The 18393-nt window shown below is 38.4% G+C and overlaps 1 long non-coding RNA gene across 1 annotated transcript in view; it reads right to left on the reverse strand.

The window, feature by feature from the left end:
- LOC102153196 overlaps positions 1–18393 on the reverse strand; it is a 57690-nt gene that overhangs the window by 10205 nt on the left and 29092 nt on the right. Inside the window, exons 3-5 of the long non-coding RNA XR_005362815.1 lie at positions 3785–4027; positions 3284–3483; positions 29–127 (exon numbers count right to left, since the gene is read on the reverse strand). This is a non-coding gene — a long non-coding RNA (uncharacterized LOC102153196). The remainder of the gene's footprint in view (positions 1–28; positions 128–3283; positions 3484–3784; positions 4028–18393) is intronic.

Consider the following 18393-nt stretch of genomic DNA (forward strand, 5'->3'; position numbering starts at 1 on the left):
AAACCAATATCCTCAACACGGCACTTACCAGGGTTTGTTCAGTTTGCACGATTCTTCCACTGCTGTGTATGTTTCTAGGGGGGGTCCAGTAACATGTCTTTGTCATCTCCAAAGAGCACAACAAATGCTAAATGTTCAGAGGAAAAAAAAAGTGTAAGCCATACAGTTCCCCCAGGGGAAAAACACACATGAGCTTTTAGGAGTCTGAAGGGCAGATCAGTTCCCCTGCTCTGCACCCTCTGTGTGTTCAGGACAAGAAAAGCCCCTGACAGAGTCAGAAGGAAGGGTTCCATTCAACACACACCTAATTACAGTCCTCACTCGATTCCCTCTTATAAATGACAACCATCAGATGCCAAGTTGTGGCAGAATGACATCTGGCTCTTTGGCAGACACCCCCGGCAACAGCGTTAATGACTTCGGAGATGGCTCTGGATGTGTAATGCTGTTAAGTTTGTTGTCTGGATTACATTATCCTCTTCAACATCTTTTTACATTGTCCTCTAACTCACTTCTGATCCTGTATCTGTGAGACCTGGACACATTTATCCAAATTTGCCCAACGCCCTTCATGGCCTTGACACGCCAGTCCTTTCATACATTTTCATCAGCTCCTGTGCATTTTTCAGAGAGCTGTGGATGTACTTCACAGCTAGTTTGTGTTCTCATAGGCAACTCAAAGGGAAAGGTTTTTATCATCTGGGAAAAAGTTCTTTAGTACTAGACCAAATTACATTTTCTAAGATGACCACATTTGGGGCTCCTTTTGAAATCATGCTATATAAAGAAAAAATGCCTCAGTGACTACATATGCTTTGAATTTGAAACCAATATGCAACGCTTCATTAGATCCCAGGATGAACTATAAAAAGGCAGGGGTTGCAACCATAACAGTCTTGCCTCTGACTGAGAAAAATATATACATTTTAATTTTTTCCTAGGCATTAAAAACAAAGCCTTTATCTGAAATTTCATCCAGTTTTCAGAAATGATGCATTTAATTTCAGTACTGAGCTCTCCCTCCCCCATGTGTTTTTTTCTCTCCAGTGTGTAGAAATAGGATGCCAAACTAGGAAAACAGAATAGTATGAGAAAGAAAATCCCCAAAGCTTTCTCTTCTGTACCAGTTGATTATTGGGATTTTGGAAGGAACCAAATTAATCAAATAGGATATAAATGAAAATGTATAAAATATTCAGAGAAATGTTAGACTCCAAGTGGTAAATCATTATAACAAGTAATGATAATAAGAAATTCTTGTAATGTAAATCAGCCACTGAAATCAATGGACTTAATGTTAACTTCATTCTATGGCTGTTTTGACTGAATTTTTTTTTTTTCTTACAGAAGAACTGCAATACTCACAACTGGAGAAAAAAATCACATTATCTAGTGTTTTGACTTATAGGGGAAACATTTATGTGTAGAACCAATGCATTTATCATGCTTAATTGGAAATTAATGAAACAATATTTATATTGCCTGTGTTTTTGCTTTTTTTTTTTAATTTAGGCATGCCATCTTAAAATGTATTACCCCCATTTAAAATGCTGATGGAAATCATAGATATAGGATTATAAAATGTCAAATGCAAAATTATAAGGAAAAGGGTAATTTTTAAGACTCTATGCAGGAGTTCTCAAAGATACCATAGTACCCTATAATTCTTCAAAATTCTGGGATGATTTGTAAGAAATAGAAATGTCCACGATTCAAATCCTATGAGTTTTAAATGTCATGTTTTGTTTGTTTTCATAGAAGAGACAAAATAATAGCAAAATGGTTTTTATTTATTAACTATAAGGAATAAATAATGAGATCTTTCCAAAAGTTGTCAGTCTTTGGCCAAAGTTTCCTGTGCATTGGTTAACAAAACTTCAATTTCCATAAATCTATTGATGCCTCCAGAAAGGTGTGAACAGATGCTTTATCTCTACATTGTGTGCATAAATGTACGTTCTGAGATGTAAATTGATCAAACTGTAGAAACAAATCATTTAAGATTTGTGCAGTGATTAATAACAGAAGCCAGTAATCAAATCTCCCTGCCACCAGCACATCTGTTACAGAGAGTTTCTAGTTTGCCCTATTATGCAAATGTGCAATAAAACAAATACATTACTTAATTTAGCAGCTGGTTCAAAAACATTATTTTAGGTGATTTCTCTATGTTTTGTGTACTTTTGCCATTGATCGTGGTTAATGCAAACTAATTCAATTGTTTATGAGTGAGGGCTTCCACATAAAAAAGAAAATATATAGTCTTCAGGAAAGCCTTTGGGAAAGCCTTTGGGAAAGTCATTTTGACCCTTGTCTCTGAGAACCAAACACTGCAGCAAATGCATGATAAGTCATGGCACTCAGGACCCCCACTCAAACAGCACTGGAACCTCCAACGGTTTAAAATGGAAGCTCCCTTTATTCTTGAGGATGGAGACACATTCTTGAGGATGGAGACAAATTCTGACCAACCCTGAAACTTGCTGGATTGGGGCTTAAATGTAAAAATAACAAGATAAAATAAAATAATAAAATTTAAAATAAAAAGCCTAAAGTTGCTTTTTAGATTAAAAAAAAAAATCTAGACACAAAAAATAAATCCTAATAGGAGCACTGGACTGCATGTTCTGATGTTTTCCAGTAAAAGGTAGGGTCTCCTGGAATCAGAACCAGTTAAGTATCTGGCATATTAAAAAGTGGAAAGCTTGTTTTTCATAAGCTTGACACTGACATGAAAGCCCACCAGCAGGTGAGTTGGTCTCTTACTCAGTGCTCAGGGGTACCTTTGGTATAGGTAGTGACCAAACTTGCATTTGCTTAGACCAGCGTAGGGAAAAGATGAGAAAACAGAACAGCGGCATCAAGTGCCATCTCCCACAGAGTCTTCAGCAGCTGGATAGCAGGTGGGAAAAAAAGTAGCCCTGATTGTTTTTTTAGCACTGGAGCTAAGTAAAATGTGACTGTAGGATAAGAAGTAATATGTTACTGTAGAGTTTTAAATTGTTTGGAGACTGCCACCATACTTCAGACAGCATATAGATGAAATGTAAGATATACGCCTGGTTCATATTAAGGCCTCCCAGTTAGCATGCAGGTTCTGAAATCCCTTCCATTAGAGGCCCAGGGGACAGTTTCAAAAGGACCTGTTGGTCATTTGTTCATGAATCCACCTTCACTTCAATGACCAAAAACTATAGCTTAAAGATGAGGAATGATATACATACTTAACATGCTTACTGATACCCATAATAATCCAAATAATCAATGTTTATTGATGACTTACATTAGCGCAGCTCTGGGAAACATCCTTACAGACAGTATCTCTTTTGATCTTCATATTTTACCAGTGAGAGCAGTGAGACTCTAAGTGACCTGCCCAAGGTCACTGGACATGGGGACTGGAAAAAGTGACTGGTTCTCAAATGCACGGTCACGATTATGTTATCTTGTCCCCTAAACCAAGGTTAAGTTTCCAGAGGAGACCTGAAGAAAGAAATTGTGGAGTGTGTCCTTAGCACATCAGAGGGAAGAGGGACAAATTCTAGTTTTCTAAATAAATACTTTGCTGCTTGTTCTGCAAAGTAAGTGGGACCATACCGAATGGAGAGTTCAAGTATTAACATTAAAAAAGAAAAGACAGATTTAGAACATTTGACTGAAGGCAGACCTTTTGAAAATGTGGATTACCCAGCAGATAGACTATATTCAAGGCTCTCCAGAGAAATGGAACCAATGGGATGTGTGAATTTATGGAAAGACACCCCTTAGAAAGGAATGGGCTCACATGGTTATGGAGGCTGGTGTGTGGGAAGCTGGTGGTGTAGGCTGGCAGGCTGGAGATGTAAGAGGTGCAGGTACAGATGAAGCCCAAAGACAGTCTGCTCAAGAATTCCCTTTGGAACAGGAAGGCCAGTCTCTTCATTCTATTCAGATCTTCAATGATTGGATGAGGCGCACCCACACTGTGGAGGGCAATCTGTTTTATTCACAGCTCACCGATTAAATGCTAACTTCATTCAAAACTGCCCTGTAGGTTGACACACAAAATTAACCATTACACAGACCAAGTTTATATTTAGGACACTGGCAAAATAAGGTACATCAAAAGAAAATTTTTAAAAGAACTTAATATGTGATATTTCCAAAAAAAACCCAAAACAAAACATCATGGATAAAACTATGATTCTGGCTATCTTATCCTTATTTTATAGTTTAGCATTTTTTGTATTTTGATTAGATGCAGGGTGGAGAGGGACCGAAAAAAATTTCCATAATCACCACAACATTTTAGTGCTTGGGACCTCCAAGGGCCTGCCTTCTGGCCATCACTAGATATTTCAAACCATCATTACATGAATTTTTTCCTGTCCAATCTTTTAGAAGTTATAATGAAAGTGAATTGAATTCATTTGGCAAATATTAGGCCTGCCAACAATATTCTTACTTTCTATAGAGAATGAGAGGGCAACGTAGCATAATGGGCAAGAGCAAAGCATTGAAGTCAGAAAGGCTCATTGCTTAACTCTTTTTAATACTTTCTATCAGTACGATTTTTGGCAAGTTACATAACTTTCTAAACCACAATTTCCATAGCTATAAACTAAAGATAATTGAGCCTATTTCCTAGCACTAACCTGAGGATTAAAGGAGTTAAAGCATTTGGAACTCGGGTCACAGTGTTTGACATATGATAACTCAATAAACATTATTCTTGTGATAGTCACGGGAAGAAGAAAAGGAGTCAGAGCAAAAGGAATAGCTGTCGTACCAAATCCATCCATGAATATTCTTCCACATGCTGCACAATGAGTATTCTTGGTAAGGAGACCACTAAGTTAATATTAGAATTATTGAAGAACCATCCTAAACCCTATGCTATTTTTGGAGGTCATATCCCTCATCATTTCATTAAAATACACTCAGCGCCCACATTAAAGAGAAATTCAGATGCTAAACAGTTCTGAAAGTTTATCTTTTACTTTCCAATTTTGCTTTTGAAACTATTTGGCTCTAAACTAATTTGCTACTTACTGACTTGGAATTTTAGGAATTTCTTCAAAGTAAGAAAATTTAAAATTTTTCTAGTGAACTGTAAATTTTATGGAATTTAAATTTGATGTTGAATGAAACTGTCAATATTTTGTGTTGTAGACATTCTAATAAACATTTTAAAATTTGCATTTTTTGTTTATTTTGGAGTCAGTAAAGTTTATTCATGGGCTGCAAATACTCTTAAAAGTTTTTGAAAAGTTTACAGATCCCAGATATTATTACCATACTACATAATGTTTAAAACCGTCATGCATAAGTTTTAAGTTCTACAGAAAGACACAGACAGAAAAAAGGTCAGGAGGGGGTAGGGAGAGAAAGAGAAAGAGAGTCAGAAAACCATGTTTTCATCCTTAGTTTAAAAGTCTTTATAAGGGACACCTGGTGGCTCAATGGTTGAGTGTCTGCTTCAGCTCAGGTCATGATCCCAGGGTCCTGGGATCGAGTCCTACATTGGGCTCCCTGCATGGAGCCTGCTTCTCCCTCTGCCTGTGTCTCTGCCTCTCTCTCTCTGTCTCCCATGAAGAAATAAACAAAATGTTTAAAAAATAAATAAGAGTCTTTATAATTTTTATTTTTAATTATGAAACATTTCAAACATACATAAACTGTAAAACATAATGAACTACATCCTATTATTTATTGCATCACCCACCGTACTTCTAAGTTAACATTCTTTGTTCCAGAAGTACATTCATTAATTTCAGTTTGGGCTCACAGTTGAATGTTAGGTTGAAAATAAATTTCTAGTCTCAAAGATAATGTTACTCAGCACTTTGAATATATGATTCTATTATCATCTTATTTGTGTTATTGCAGTTGAAAAGTTTGTTGGCAGTCAAATTGTCCTTTGAGATCTACTTATTAGCTTCTCAGGTTTGCTTTCTGACTTTGGTATTGTGTACTTGGCTTACAATATGCCTAGGTGTAGAATGAATATATTATAAACATATAGCCCTATATATAATATATAATATACATGTGAATGTAAATGTATATATACACACACATGAATATATAAATATACATATATATGTAACATATATATATTGTGTTGAGTTGAACTTCTTTTATCTGAAGATTCTGGTCATGAATCAGTTCTGTTAATTTTTAGACATTTTGTTTTCGAATTTTCTTTTTTTTGGCCAGTTTATTTTTTATTTATTTTTTTAAAAGATTTTATTTATTTATTCATGAAAGACACACACACACACAGAGGCAGAAACACAGGCAGGGGGAGAAGCAGGCTCCATGCAGGGAGCCTGATGCGGGACTCGATCTGGACACCCCGGGGAAGGCAGGTGCTAAACCGCTGAGCCACCCAGGGATTCCCTGGCCAGTTTATATTTCCTTTTCAGAATTCTATTAGTAGAATGTTGGACAACCTTATTTTATCTGTTAAGTTCCTGTGCATATTTTCTGTATTTGTATTTCTCTTGCTTCTTTCTGGTAATTTCCTCAAATTTATTTTACAAATTACAACTATCTCTTTACATATGTTCAATCTACTATTTAACCCTATCTTGATAGTTTTTAACTTCAGTGATGAAATTCTTCGTCTACATATTCTATTTTTATTAACTTGAAATTTCCCTATTTAATGGTAACTTACATTCTTAGATTTCTTCTTTCATGTCTTTAATACTTTAGGCCTCTTTCATTCTTTTTCTCTTTGTATTTGTTAATCTGTAATCTCAAATTCCAGGCCCTTGATATTCTTGGTTTTGTACCTATGAACTTCACTCATGGTGGATTATAATTTGTCTTTATACATTCATCCCTCCTCTCTCCCATTAAAATCCCTATAGAAAAGTTTTTAATATATTTCTGCCAGTCCCAGGGTTCCCACCACAAGGGTCATTGTTTGGGGTTCTTGAATCTAGGATTTCCCAGACCATGCAGATACTGTAAACTTGAATCTTAAACTTATAAGAGTCCCATGCTCAGTGTTTCAAGCCTCCGGAAAGACTTTTTTCTCATTCAGAAACTGGTGAACACTGCAAGCTTTGTTCTCATCTGGAGATGGCCGCTAGATTTTTTTTTTCCTAGTTCATCCTTAAAAGGATGAAGAATTAAAATTCTTAGACTTATGCAGACATCTTAGTGCCATCGCTGATTTATATGGATCCAAAGCCTCATATTCCTTCTCTGGTGAAGAACTAAAACCCAATCTGCTATGTTACTTGGACAATAACTCACAACCTGCCAGTGTACCTTTTCTGTTCTTTGTTTTCGGCATCTGAAGATTTCCTTTTCTTTTAGTATATTCAGATGACATTCAGATATTTTTTTATGTATCAAAATTAACAATATTAAATGTTTATTACTGGACAGTATTTATTTTAGTCAGTGTTATGGGCCGAACTGTGTCCCCCTCAAAATTCACATGTTGGAGCCTTAGCTCTCAATATGAAGGTATTTGATGAGGCATTTGAGAGTTAATTAGATCATAAAGGTGGGACCCCCCCCACCATCATGGGAAAAATACTTTTAGAAGAAGATATACTAGAAAGCTCGTTCTCCCTCTCCTTGCCATGTGAAAACACAGTGAAAAGGTGGTCAGTTTTCTACAAGCTACAAAAAAAGTTCTCACCAAAATCAGAACATGCTGACCACCTAATCTGGACTTCCAGCCTCTAAAACTGTGAGAAAATTAATTTCCTTTATTTACACTGCCCAGCCTATGGTACTTTGTTATGGTGGCCTGAGCAGACTAAGATAATCAGTCATCTTTCTGAAATATTGAGTCTATGATCTCTTATTTGTTCAATTAATATTGACAAGTTTTAAGGAGAAAAAGTCTTGCTGCTTTTAGCTTTAAATCAACAACTAGGGCTCCCAAGTATGAATTCTCTGTTGACCCTTCCTGGATTCAGATAAACCACAATATCAAAGCAAGTAATAGACAAAACAAATAAGCAAAAAATACCTACTAATTCATGTGGAACAAGTAGTTCAGATCATGTTAATTCCAAATGGAACACAAGGTAAAGAATCAAATTCAAAAGAATAGCCAAGAACAGAATGATTTTACTTTGTTAAGGAGGAAAAAAAGCAAAACAAACACAAAAACAGCTTCTATATGAATTCAGAAGGCAATCTACAGAAGCCTAACAAAGTGAAAACTTCCATCAATATTGCAAATGAAATATCTTGAGGGAGTGTTTATAATTAATAGAAAGATGAGGCTATAATTATTGTGGTAGATATAAATTATTACCAAGGGACCTCTGGCTAATTTAAAGGACTTTTGACTTTTATGTAGCTATAGTTGGAAATAAATTTACTATAGGAAAACATGTAGTATCTATTGCAATCTCAAAACAAAGAAATCTGTTGAATGACAGCAGTATAACCCTGAAGCATCCTCATGAACTGTAAATAATCCAGGCTCTTCTGTGTGTGCAAGAGGGAAGAAAAAGCAACTTAGCTGATAACTCATAGAGGATTATATTCTTGTCATGTGACTAAAGGGCTTTCAAAGGACCTTTTCCTTGTGCTTCAGAGACTGGTATTAATAAAATTACTTGGTAATATGGCAGTTGTAAATTTGTGCCCTCTTGTCATTGGCTGGGTCAAAGATGTCCCTCTCCTTTCCTTTTTAAACACTGATGGGTTCAACAGAATAAACACTGACTTCATAAATGAGCAGGGAGTCAGAGCACTTTAGGTTCTAGTCACTTCCATAATAGGAAGTAACCAGAGCAATTTAACAGGGGATGAGAGAGGGGAAGGAGGGAGACTAGGATTCTAGTCAAACAGATAATGGAATGAAGACCCTATTTAAGTGTGCCAGACATATTCATGTAAAAGAAGCTGTGGGTCACCAGCAACTACAGGAATGACATATTGGGTTGCTCCCATAATTAAGAGAAAAGGCAGAAGTCAGGAGCATCTCAGATGAAACATGCCCCTCTGCCATACACTGCAGTTATTATCACTCTTACGTTCTTACTCCAGTAGGTATTTTACACCGATGATGTGAAGTGATGATGTGAGACCTTCTCTTGTCAGTATCACAATTAGAGTGAGGTGTACGACAGATCTGAGATCAACTAACTCTCCCACTCTTGCATAGACTGTGGCCATCACTCTATCACGGCAAGGCTAGCAACAGAGATTTCCCAAGGGCAGCATCCATAATTGGCCGATTCTGAAAAAAATCCATCACTTTAGGAGCAACACATGCCAGATGAATTTCTGCCAGTCCTTTTCCAAATGAGGAAGTTAGTAATCAAGGAAGAAAAAGGTTAAACTCAACATCATTAGCACTATCACTATACGTGCATGTTTATGCTGAGTGGAAGCACTGACATGTTCTTTCTTCTCTCTTTCTAAAATCTTGTTCCTCATAACATCTCCAGAAATTTATGTGGAAGACATGGTTAGATATCTACCCAAGAGCCCCTCTTAGCATTTTTCCATGCTAATAGCGTCTTAATTTAGTTTGGGGCAGAGTATGCCTATCACTAGGCAGTGAAACATAATTGGCTAAAGCCAATCATGACAGTCCTTTCTGATACTTTAAAAACTCCTAGGAATAGTCATATGACAAGTTCTGTCTGATGAGACCTTAAAGAAAGTATGCTGGTATATTTCTGAGGAAATAATTCGCCTTCCAGATAAAAAAAAAAAAAAAAAAAAAAAACAGCAGTGTCATACTTCCTATGCCCTGCATATCCTTTGCAGAACATACTCTGGCAGCTAGGCTGCTGTGGTCACTTGTACTCAGGACACAAAGGTGAGTAAAATTGAGGCGCCATGGACCTCAATACCACCAAGCTACTGACCAAGACCAGCATTAGCTAACCACTTATCTTTAGATTACATAGGGGAGATAAACTGTATGTTTAAATAACAGTAAAATTTTGTTACTTGCAGCCAAATCCATGTTTAACTAATATAAAATATATAGCACTACAATTTAACAAGCCTAGTTACCATCAACAAGCATGCAGTGTTTTACTTTCACAATAACCTCGAGGTGAATGCAGTCGATCACCTCAAATCCCAAGTTAACAAATGGGGAAGTTGACACAGTGCAAGTTGTTGACTTAGCTTGGGTTGTACAGTGAGTATGTGGCAGAGCCTGAGTTGAAGCTGCACTTGATGTCATTCTTTCTTTGTTCATTTATTCATTCATTCATCTAACAGACTTTTGACAATCTATTTTAGGCAGAAATGCTTGTGCGCCAGCAATATAAATATTAATGATTAGACAGTTTGTGCTCTCAAGGACCTCACAGTCTAGTGAGTTCATAATCCTTGAACTCTCAGTTCAGTGGCATTTTAATTGTATCAGTCTACCTTCTTGCTGATAGCCATTGTCATGTGAGCTATGTTTTTTTTTTTTTTTTTCTCCAAATGCAGGTGATTTCAAGGGCATTTGCCTAATCAAAAGATGTATCTTTCATCTGTTACTAGGATGTGAATGGAAATTTCCAGCATAATTTCAAAACCAGAATTTTCTGAACATTTCACCCTTCCTTCTACAAAGGAAATTCTGCGAGTGTTTCTTTTTAATGCTTCATCTGAACGACGGCTGCATTGAGATAGTGTGAGGTGGTCACATGTCTAAAGCTGGAAAACCAAATGCATAGTGACACATCATGGGGTACAATTCAAAAGAAGGATTGAACATGTAGGTGGAGGGATTTAGGCCAAGAAGAATCTGCAAAATATGGAAAGATGTGCTCAAATGCTAACTTAAATAGAAGTCAAAATATTCCACTCAATTCAGAAGCCCTGGGGAATGATAAGGATATGCTAATGAAAGTACCTGTGATATGATCAAGGACTCAGAAAATAAGTCATGCCAAGAGCCAAAGACTGATAATGACAAAGAGGTATTCTCAATCAGCTATCTAAGCAATTGGATAGTTTCTTGAAAACTGTTATGTGCTTAGAAATGTGCCAAGTGCTACACAGGGAAGAGCAAGACACAAAAGAATCATAAAACATCACCTTTTTAGTCAGTTAAGTTAGAGTCCAGTTGGGGAAAAGAGAAGAGACTAACACAGAAAAAAATGAACAATATTTGAATGGGCATGGAATGCAATGCCAAGAGATAAGAGGCATAAAGGTGTTTCAGGACTGGAATGGTAGGATGCATGATAGAAAGAGTCTAGGACTGAAATCAGAGACCTCACTCCAGTTGCAGAACTATAATCTGTATAAACAAAAGGTCCCACAAACCTCTGCTTCTCAGGAAAGAGCTAATTTAAAAAGGCAGATAGGAAAATATGGAAGGTCTTTGGAACTCTTAAATATTAGATACACATTTACACTATCATTTTCATGAGTGTGAGAATGTTCCATAGGAGAAAAAGAATGAGAATAAAAAACCAGAAAGGATTTACACAGTCCAGGAAATGAGTGATATTTCCTAAGAGGGAGATAATAGGAGCAAAGACAGAGGACACGGGCAGAACTCTCGAGCTCTACTTGTAACTCTGCCAATTAGTCATTCACTGAACCTTCATTTCCTCATTCACAAAGTTGGAAAAAAAAATAGCCCCTTCAGTGGCTCCCAAGGGACACAAGGATGAAATAAAATCACAGATATCAGATTGTTCCTCCAAAGGATGTTCTCTTGGCTGTAAGGATCCCAGACTGGCTGGAGAAGGAGGGTGAGCTGGAGGCTAAATGAGGCATAGGATGTTAAAAAACAAAAAAAAAACAAAAAACAGGTGACTCCTTGGAGGCAAAGGAATTCCAATTCTCTGTGTCATTAAGTGATATCAGTACAGGAGTCTGAGTCACCCACCATTGGTGCTATTGGGCTGCCATCCAGTGGAGCTCGATCATGAAGAAGAGTATAAAGAGAGCCTCCTAACCACCAAGGTGAGGCAGACAGTTCAAGTCTTAAATTATGCAAACTCTGCATAGAATCTATTAAAGGGACACAAACACAAACAGTGAACTTTCCCCACCACCCAGTCGCAGCTGTGCAATATGATCTACCGCCCCAGGTGCAGGCAAAAAGGAAATGCATTGTTGACAGAGAATGAGAAATTTATTGCTCTACCAGCAACCAAAAGACTGTCTGCTTTTCATTATCACTGTACACCAGCAACTCTAAACAATGTCAGTGATGAAATACTCCACTGCAAAGAAATGTCTCATTGGCCTCCTTTCTAGACAATCACTGAGGTTACAACTGAGTCCTATTCCTATGCATAAATGAACTTAGCATATTTTCTTACTTATTAGTTAACAAACACTGTATTCTACATGAAAGTTACTTTAGAGAACTCTCCGTTATACAGGAGTCCCTGACACATGTGGACTCAGCTACTCAAGGTTGGTTCGAAAGAAGTTCCTAATAGTTTGGCATCCTTCAAGTGCAGATCCAAATGCTGTGGTTTTACATATGCCTGAGTTTAAACAGTAAAGAAAACATGATCACGCATGACTATAACATGAAGAAAGAGAACATAAGTTATTTAGTTCTATCATTCTGGTGACCACTTTACATTGGCATACGTGTTTAAAATTTACAAGCTTGAAATAGAGCATGAACTCCACATTGCTGGGAAGTGCCAATTTTAGGTCATACATGAAATAAGTTTCCAAAGTTGAATAATTTCTCCCAAGTTGAAATTTATTCTAAGTTGTTAATTATTTAAAAAAAAAATTAAGGAGGAATCAAGAAATCAGTGATTACCACTGATTATTATATGATCATCACAAAATATTTTTGTCATATAAAAGGGAAAGATCTTACAACTGGTCCACTCTGAGGGCTAAACATTCTAGGTATGTCAGAGGGAGAGACTCAAAAGACCCCTAAGTACTTTTTTTTCAAGGAAGTTTTGTGCTTTGTGTCTGTTATCTATACACAGTGCTATTGAACACTCAGCAGATTTTAATTCATGGTCAGTTCTACAGTAGAACATTCCCTAAGAGTGAAAACACATTCTCTGATACATCGTGCCATATCTTCCCTACAGCCCCTTAAAACAAAATCTATGGTATTGGAGAACTCTTCATTACTGCGATTTACACGATAAGCAGAAAAGAGTGCAGTTTTGAGATTGCTTTTGAGAGATAATACAGAACTTATTCATTTTGTTTGGGAGGTATAAATTGTGAGGATTTCCCCAGAAGCATGGTTCTAGCTATGCTCTCTGAGGCCTGACTCTAGCTGTCTTCGCACACTTTTGTGGATAAGAACCATCTGGAATACTCCCAGCTGGACGGAGTCCTGGAAATGCAGGACTCCTGAAGCCCATCCCCAAAGATTCCAATTTAAAAGATTTGGGATAGAGCCTGGAATCTATGATTTAAATGAGCACACCACTGATTCCACTCAGGTTATTCCTGGACTAAATTTTAATAAATGTTGAAGCTCGCCGAAAAGTGGAACCCTTTTGGTAACGTTTTCCTGTTGACTACTAACAATTTTAATTCAGCAAACCGGCATTTTGCACAAAGAATAAACAAACAGACACATAAATAAGGAAAGGAATAAAATAAACAAATACTACTCACACGCACTCCCCTCAATAATAAGAGGACAAAACAAGCAGTAGACAAGAAGAGTTGCTATTGATAGAGACAATTCAGGGGAAAGCATCTATGATAGTGAAAAGGTCTGAGAATAAAATACCCTGTCAGATTCAAAGCGAAGAAAAGGAATTTTGTTATTTTATATCGCCTCAATGTCTGTGGCCCTCCAAAACCCATATGTAGAAATCCCACCCCACAAAGTCACGGTATTAAAAGGTGAGGTCATTGAGGGTGATTAGGTCATGAGGGTGGAGCCCCTTATGAATGGGATTAGTTCCCTATTAGAGAGACCCCACAGAGCTATGTGCAGGCACAGTAAGAAAGTGTCTTCTATGCACCAGGAGGCAGGAGCTCACCAGACACCGATCTGCCTGTGCTTTGATTTGGACTTCCCAGTCTCCACAACTATGAGAAATAAATTTCTTTTGTTTAGAAGGCACCTAGTATCTGATATTTTGGTATAGTAGGCTGAAGGAAATATGACAGTTGAATAAATATAATGAAGTTCTGGCGTTGGATTCCACTTCTGAGAGTTTTTAGAAAGGCAAAAATTACATAAATTAAGAAGCTATAAATATAAACAAGTGTATTCTTTTTTCCTTAAAACCTTCTCACATTTGACTTTTAGTAGTAATAAGTTTTAATTTTAATATTCAATAAATTTTTTATATTCAGTTTAATTCAGAAATCTCTATTGGACACCCATTGGGTGCCAAGCATGGAGACAGAACTGGCATTGCTCTGAAGGGGCTTTTAGTCTAGTTACAGACATAGGGCATAAGGGTATTGAGGCCTGCTCAGAACCATTCTCTGCAGATACTGAGCAGCCCAGAGGATTACCATTTGCCGTTTGCTGGCTGAGGCCCCTCTGTGGTTTAGAGTGACAAGGTGGGGCCGCATGTGGCATTTGTGCGTACATGCACTTGATCGTACATGCTGGTAAGGTATCCTGGCACGTGCTTCCCAAGGGGTGATGTCTCTCAAATAAAATAACATTGCCACCTGGGCCGCATCCCTTGAAGGAAGCATTCACACGCCAGATTGAATATAGAAGAGCATATGCCAGAAGAAGGATGAGTGGGGAGAGGAAGTTCACTTCCTTGATGTAAGTCCCAATAAGCTGCTGTAAGCCGCTTCTCAATATTCCCTGCCTGGAACTAGGGGAATGTAACTGCCAGCCTCAACCATTGGGCAGATTTGTGGGCAGCTTCTATCACATATCCTTTCCCTTCTTGTCACTTCTCATTTTGCCACAACAGTCAGACGATGCTGTGACTGCCACCGGCCTCTCCCCAGTTCTAGTCAGGCACAAGGGAAGCCAGGAGACCATCTTGTTCTTATATTAAATATAAGCCCCAAGGGTGATGTACACAGCACTCCGTGTTCTTTCGAGTTGTTTCAAATGAAAAAATAATGTCTGTGTGTGTTGGTTGGTGGTTTTAAGACATTTCATTTCTGAAAACATAAGGATAATAACAAGCGACAAAAAGGCTCCCAAAAAGCAAGTGTTTCCCTTTTTCCCCCTCTGTCAGGAGCTAGGGCTCGTTGCCACCACCCCCCAACCCCACCCCCCACTGATGGAGCTCTTTCCTGCTCATCTGTCACCAGTCCTCAGGGGACCTTTCCTCCTGGTGACTTCTCACAGCCTAACAGGCCTCTTCTTGGCTCGGTGGGTTTTTCTGGGAGCTGATGTCTTCTTCCTTTCCAGGTTTGTCCCTTTCCTACTGGTTTTTCTGGACTCCAGAAAATCCGATTTGCTGGGGACATGTGCGGTTCCAGAGGGAGCTGCCCCGGGAAGGGAAGCGCGGGGCAGGGTCACAGAGACCGTCCTCCACCGACTGAGTCAGGGTCACCCTGTTGTTACCGCCGTCTCTCAGCAAGAAGGTACACACCAAGTGCGCCGCAGCAGGCCTCACCGAATGACCAAAGATGGCAGCATTTCAATACCAAACCGAAGAACCCGTAACTTCCAGAGCCCGGTTTCTGAAGCGATTCTGAAATTGATATTTTACTTTCATTGACTATTTAAGACAAAGCAGTGAAGTTTGAAAGATGCAAGCATCCCCAAAGGGCATAGCGACGAGATGCCCCTTCCTTGTGTGTCCCAGCCGCACCCCACTGCCCCCTCCTCATCCACTGAGGTGGGTCGGAAAGAGCCAGAAATTGCCCATAATCACGCTATGCCTTTCTACTGTACATCCAATATGTGCTGTCATTATTTCAGTTTTTGAAGCTCTCATGGCAGCATTGCCAGTGAAGATAATGGGGCCTATTATTTTCAATGAGCTCCATCAGGAGGCTTCAATGGGCCTGCTATCACTCGAACAAAGACGCATTGGGAAGCAACACTGCTTTCTTGTCATCAAAATGGCTGTGAGTTTGTGTGAAACTAAAGAACACCCCTTTTCCTTTTCAGCCCTGTTGGATTTGAAAGGGCCAAGAAAGGCAGTTTAGAAAGAAACAAGCCTGGCTCCTTGCCGAGTGCCCTTTGCCCGGGCCAGATGTATATACGAGCTGCTTTCGTTTTATAGAATCGATAAGTTCAGCAAAGTGAAACCTGCTTTTCCATTGATTTCCTATTTATAACCAGAAATATGTTCCCATGGAAAATATCCTCTGTTAAGAGTCGAAAACAAACGAAACAAAATAAAGGCAAAAAATACCTGCCAGCAAAGAAATAGTTTCGGGGGTGGTTAAATTTAAGGCAAATTAAGACATTCTACACCATTGGTGCAGCATTGAAATTTCTTTTCCACCTGTTACAGATTCTTCTCTTCTTCCCCAGACTTGAGAAGTTTTCCTTTGTCTTTACATACATGGGAGCTCGAGCTCAATCTCAAAGCTCCTTTTGTCTTCATTTTTTCCCGAGCTTTAAAAGTTACCTTTTAATAGAGACCATAATCACAACACTACTAGTCTAACCCTTCCTAAATCGCGGTCAGTATTAGGATTAGTCATACATATTTTTTGAGGTTTATGAAAAGGAGATTCTGAAAAATGAGTTCACTTATAATAATGGCTCCATCAGTTTGTTAAATAAAAAATAAAAGTCACTAAAACATTTCAACTTTTTGCATGCTTATTATTGCATGTTTCTAAGTACATTACACATTTACTCAATCTTTGTAACCACCTGTGAGAAAGAGTGCTGTTGTTATTCTCATACACAGATGAGGCCTAGAGAGAGGAAATCAGTTGCTGAAAGTTACTCAACTAGCAAGTTCCAGAACAGTTTCAACTTCATTCTAAGGTCCACAGAACAGGGGAGGCCTCTACACCTGATTGAGCTGTTGTAGAGTTCTTTGAAACGCTGGCCAGTATTTCTCTCTCATGCTTATATTCCTTACCTGCTCCCAACCTTTCCATCCTTTCTCCTAAATACCTCCATTCAGGCAGTTAGTAGGTTCCAGGTCCATGTCCTCAAGTTTGCCAGAGTAGAAAGCAGAAATAGCCTGCAATCTGTCTCTAGTGTTCTCAAATGCTTAAATTCTGTTAGATGCATTATTTTAGATGCCTCTGTGTCAAAAGCACAAAAATGGAGGCAATGTATTTGAGAGGGAGAAGGATAGAAAATAAAGATTTCTGGAAACATTGGTAAATCTGCAGGGTTCATACCGGAATGAGAGATGTCTCAGCCAACTTACTCCCAGCATGGATATTTTTGCTGTGTCCAAAAGGTCTGTGGACACCATATCATAATTTGCAGAACATCCAGTCTTCATTCCAGTGAAGTCCATCCAAAGCCTGAAGCCAAGGCTTCAACTGGGCTACCTTCCCATTTGCTGCAGGGGGACACTGGCCTTCATGGGCATCCCAGCTGCACCCATTGAAGTCCGCCAGTGGCAGTGGCACCCTTGTGTGCCTACAGACCTGGCTTGGCCCTGTCCAGTTTATCATCTCCATTTATCCTGCTATGATCCCAAGAGAAGGAAGGGAGATGTCTCCATCTCCACTCTATTAAGTGCCACTCTCCCAAGGGAGTGGCACTTAATAGAACCAGTTTAAGTTGCTCTAGGCTGGGACAGAGTTTGGATGCAGGCTTTTATACCAGCTTCGTGTATACTCAGGCTATAGGCAGGGAAGTGCTACACACTACTCTCACCACTTCAGTTGTCATCCTAATAAGTATAGAGTACTGCAAGGTGAATTGACACATAATAGTATTGTCAATGAAGAATGATTGGAAATGTTTGGGAGGACCACAGTAGGGTAGTGAAAGATCAATGTCTGTGCAATGGCACTTGACCTCTGGTTCACGTGTCGGGTACTAGAAGGCTCAGATGGGAGGTGTTTTATTGATCTGTGTGCCAAATATGCACAGTTCATATTTATGTTTATTATCTCATTGCAAAAAAAAAAAAAGGATTGTGATAACAGTGTCTGAAACAGTCTAGCAAAGACAACTTCCACAATGCATAAATATGCCCATAATAACTTTCAACCTTTAATTTGGCACTAGCTTTATCCCCATTATATTCTAGTCACTGCTGCACCCAGAATTTCTCATCCATTTCTAAGAGGTCAACAGTGGCTACATTTTTGTGGATTATTTTTTGGATAATATACACAGCCACCAACTCCCTACCACATGCAATAGTCAAACTTCTATACCCATTTTTGTGAGAGAATATGTAAAAGCATAGAGATACCCAAGTGTATATGGCTGAAAGCAATGATTTGTCCATTGATGCTATGGCCTGTGCTGTAACTGTGGTTTAAGTATTTGTGGTTTAAAATTAATAGACTCTACATTTTTAAAGCAAAGATCATGTCTTATTAATATTTTATAAGCACAAGTTAAATACAGCATCTGGAATATAGTAGGTGCCTAGT

The sequence above is a fragment of the Canis lupus genome, chromosome 8 (assembly GCF_011100685.1).
Source record: "Canis lupus familiaris isolate Mischka breed German Shepherd chromosome 8, alternate assembly UU_Cfam_GSD_1.0, whole genome shotgun sequence".
NCBI classification, from domain to species: domain Eukaryota; kingdom Metazoa; phylum Chordata; class Mammalia; order Carnivora; family Canidae; genus Canis; species Canis lupus.